Genomic DNA, 4925 nt, shown 5'->3' with positions numbered 1-4925 from the left:
TCAGTATAATTGTAATACCTAAAACCACAAGCTAGAGGAGCTATCATGTGAAATTCCATGTTATGTACTGCAGAGAACAGTGCTACACTGCATGGTGTCACAGTACATGCTTTGCAATAGCAACACACAGAACTAACATAAAAAATCCAGCAGTAAGTTACGAACTGAACTTTGAAAAACATAAATGTCACATATTCATGTGTTAAGATCTCCTGCAAATTTACGTACCTTAAGTAGTGTAATTCAGAATATTAAATGATACACATGTGAAGAGGAAGCACTGCACTGTAACAGTAAGCAATGAGATATGAGTTAATCTTTACTGAACTGCCTCTGACAATAATTTACAATACAATGTTTCACTGTAAATAATTTAATTGTATCCTAACAGTGATTTTGAACTGGCCCTAACAAACTCCCGTAACTTAGCTTGTGGCAACTGAAAGTCGGTACTGCTCGAAAGCGATGAATGTTAAAATGCACTTCAGCAGCAAACCTGCTCAAGAAAAACTTTGCCGAAGTGCAATGCAAGGAAAGTCAACTATGCTAAGCACATCGTATTTCATGTTTCTGTAACAATGTTCCGTTAAGTGCAGTGAGGTGACACGCGATTACAAAATAAAACTGTAGTTCAGTGACGGGGAAAGAAACTGAACTTACTGAATGATATACGAGCAGAAGCGACTAACATTTAGAAACTGTTAGGCGAGTCTCGCTTTTATCTATTACAACTTCTTTGTAATGTTCACTTCTTATGGAAAAGAAAGTATAATTCTGCTATGTAATTCATTAATGAAACATTAAAATAGTGGTGAATCTATAGCTCTGAGACTAAGAAAACACCGATGGCAGCGTGCAAGACCGGTTACACCATTTCTACAACAAACATTCATTTAGCTGGAGTTGCGCAAGCAATCTATAAATGTTATCCTTTTTTTCCTTCGAATATATGTAAAATTATATTTCATAATCTTATCATTTGTGCACATTTACTAATTAAAATCAAGTAAAATGAAATTATAGTGCTCTGGATCTTATAGTCTTGGGAGAATTTCTGGGAATAATTGAGGAATATTTTTTGTTATGATAGCGTAAAAGGACGAGGAAGTTAACATCACGACTGATGATCGCGAAGTAGATGAAGTTAGGGAGTTCTTGTATGCATAGTAGACCGATCAAGGAGGACATAAGCAGCACACCAGCACTGGCAGAGAGGACACTTCTGGCCAAGTGAAGTCTACTGGCACCAAATATGGGCCTTAGCTTTTTTGATGATGAAATTTCTGGAAATGTACTTTTGGAGCATAGAATTGTACGGTAGTGAAATGCGGATTGTGGGGAAATCCGGAAGGGAAGAGACTCTAAGCATTTGAGATGTGGTTCTACAGACGAATGTTTAAAATTGGGTGAACTGATGAGGTAAGAAATGAGGACATTCTCCTGAGAATCGGCTAGGAAATGATGGGAAACACTGACAAAAAGAAGAGACAGAATCGAAGGACTTGTGTTAACGTATCACGGAATAGCTTCCATGGTACTAAAGGGAGCTGGAGAGGGTCAACACTGTAGAGCAAAACAAGAATTGGATATCCATCAAATAATTCAGAATGCACGTTCAAAGTGCTGCTCTCAGGTGAATAAACTAGCTCTCGAAGAAATGAGAAGATCCCTTTGTATGGTCATTGCCAACAATTCGAAATACAATGCGTATTCACTTAGAAAATAGTCGAGTGCCCTAAAAGAGTTTGTGAATGCATCAACGAAGTTAACAAAAAAGGTTAGAGTATGTTGTGCCTCGAAGTTTCGATCAGGCGATAAACTATAATAACACTTCAGCACAGGTCCGAACAGACCGTTACGAAAATATTCAGCCGGGTTACCTCGAATGTTACCGATACATTTATGTTTACTCAAGAGCGTTTCATCATCTCCTCCAACAGTCCAAACCGACGACACGGACATCTCTTTTGAGGAGTCTATTTCATTTAGTACCTGACGGTGACTCTACCACGCGCCCATACGAATGAGTAAACGCCGGAGACAGATGACTGTTAGGTGTGTGCACAATATCCGTCGAAGCCATCAGTGCATTCAGTCAATGAAAATACGAGTGAACTTTAATTCATAGAAATGTATATGCACTATGTGATCAAAAGTATTCGGACACCTGGCTGAAAAGTTTATGCTACCCTCCATTGGTAATGCTGGGATTCAATATGGTGTTGCCCCATCCTTAACCTTGATAACACCTTCCACTCTCGCAGGCATAAGTTCAATCAGGTGCTGGAAGGTTTTTTGACGAATGAGAGCCTTTCTTCACGGAGTGCTGCACTGAGGAGAGGTATCCATGTCAGCCGGTGAGGCCTGGCACGAAGTCGGCGCTCCAAAGCATTATGAACAGGGGCTCGGTCGTGTTGAAAGATGCAATCGCCACCCCCGGAATGCTCTTCAACAGTGGGCAGCAAGAAGGTGCTTGAAAAATCAATGTAGACATGTACTGTGATAGTGCCACGCCAATCAATAAGGGGTGCTAGCCTCCTCCATGAAAAACACGACCACACCATAACATCACCGCCTTCGAGTTTTGCTGTTGGCACTACACACGCTGGCAGATGACGTTCACCAGGTATTGGCCATACCGACCCTCTGCCATCGGATCGCCACACTGTGTACCGTGATTCGTTACTCCACACAACGTTTTTCCACTGTTCAATCGTCCAATGTTTACGCTCCTTATACCAAGCAAGGCGTCGTTTGGCATATACCGACGCGATGTGTGGCTTGTGAGTAGCCGCTCGACCATAAAATCCAAGTTTTCTAACCGCCGCCTAACTGTGATAGTTCTTGCAGTGAATCCTGATGCAGTTTGGAATTCATGTGTGATGGTCTGGATAGATATCTGCCGGTTACACATTACGACCCTCTTCAACTGTCGGCGGTCTCCTGAGTCAGCAGGCGAGGTCGGCGCGTCCGCTTTTGAGTTGTACGTGTCCCTTCACGTTTCCACTTCACTATCACATCGGGAACAGTGGACTTAAGTATGTTTAGTAGTGTGGAAATCTCGTTTACAGACGAATGACACAAGTGACACCCACTCACGTGACCACGTTCGAAGTCCAGAGTTCCTCGGGGTGCCCCGTCTCAGGATGTCTAATGATGACTGAGGTCGCTGATTTGGAGTACCTGACAGTAGCTGGAAGCACAATGCATCTAATATGAAAAATGTATGTTTTTGGTGGTGTCCGGGTACTTTTGATCACGTAGTGTATTTAGAACTACAGGAAATACAATCAGTAAGAATGAAGCTACGTCCTTGTTAATTTTCGTAACTACAATAACATTCGAAGCATCGACCCGTCCTGCTTTGTAAAGTTCCTTAAGTAACAGAAAGCATACAATTCTTTATTATGCAAGTGCTTTAACCGTTTATTGCGTGTTTTTTTATTAAAAGTTGTCTTTAGGGGAGATTATAAGTCATATCTTAGTGAGATATCAAATGCAATTTTTTTGTAAAATCATTTTTATTAACCCCGTAAAAATTTGATGTAGAGTTGGTTCCGTGGAGGCGCAATTTTGTTAGTGGCGGAAAACAATGAGAAAGGGCAACAGAATAGGAGAAGAAGAAGAAGTAGTAAAAGAAGAAGGAGAAGGGAATCGATTGGAAGCTGCTAAAATTGAAACAGGGTTGAAATCTGTGAGAGGATATCATGAGAAATTTCTTATTAGACTGTCTTAAGCAGCACTTCATATGATCTACATTATCTGAATCATCCGGACCCCCGTCAGCGGATATTAAGGTGGTGTGCGTCCACCCTTCGCCTTTAAGGTGTTTGGAACTCTGCTGGGGACACTTTGAATGATGAGTCTGAATGTTTTTGGGGAAACAACAGACTATTCTTCCTCAAAAACTGAAACCGGAGAAGGTAGTAATGTTGGAGAGGGATGTGTGGTGCGTGATATTTCTTGTTAAACAACACACTCGGAGCAGCATCTATACTCTTCACTGTATATTATAATGGACCACATAACTATCAAGATACAAGCGTCTTCTACTTAAACACGTGGGTAGTGATCCTCTTAAATCACAGAAGCCAGTATCGCCCCACCGCCATGTTATTTTTTTTTTGTTTTTAGTTATCAGTCTTCCGTCTGGTTTAATGCAACTCGCCACAAATTCCTCTCCTCCGCCAACCATTTCATCTGGGGTAGCAACTGAAACCTACGTCTTCAATTATGTGCTGAATGTATTCGAAACTCTGCCTTTCTCTACAGCTTTACTGACTAGCTACGGAAAAGACACCACCGCTTAGTCAGGTTTCTTGCGTCCACATAACGAGCACACACCGTGCTGGCCATGGCAGTGTCCTGTAGGCAGTTCCTTGGCGTACCAGCTGGGAGAAGTCTTCCCATTGCTGGTAGCCCACCAGGTGGCTCCCACTCGTCCGTCACTCCTCCCTCTCACGGGTCCAACACGACACACTGCCGAGTTTGTCTCTGTGACCGCTAGTAAGTTGCCTCAAATGGCCCTGAGCAGTTTGGGACATCTGAGGTCATCGGTCCCCTATAACGTATACCTACTTAAACCTAACTGACTTAAGGACATCACACGCATCGATGCCCGAGGCAGGATTCGAACCTGCGACCGTAGTGGTCACGCGGTTCCAGACTGAAGTGCCTAGAACTTATAGGCCACAGCTGCCCGCGAGTAAGACGAATGTACCAGTCGACATGACACAACACATTGACTCCTGCGGACGAATCTCTTAAACCTCAGTGTATCCTTTCCTACTAAATCGTAATTGGAGTCTATACACATACCTGCTTATGCCTTACAATTCAATATCTGATTTCGGAATCTGTATTTGATCCTGATTTAATCTAGCTGGAATCTCATCGTGTTGCCATTGTTGTTGCTTGATGTCTGC

This window comes from Schistocerca gregaria, chromosome 1 (assembly GCF_023897955.1).
Source record: "Schistocerca gregaria isolate iqSchGreg1 chromosome 1, iqSchGreg1.2, whole genome shotgun sequence".
In the NCBI taxonomy this organism is placed as follows: domain Eukaryota; kingdom Metazoa; phylum Arthropoda; class Insecta; order Orthoptera; family Acrididae; genus Schistocerca; species Schistocerca gregaria.
This window is presented reverse-complemented; position numbering follows the sequence as displayed.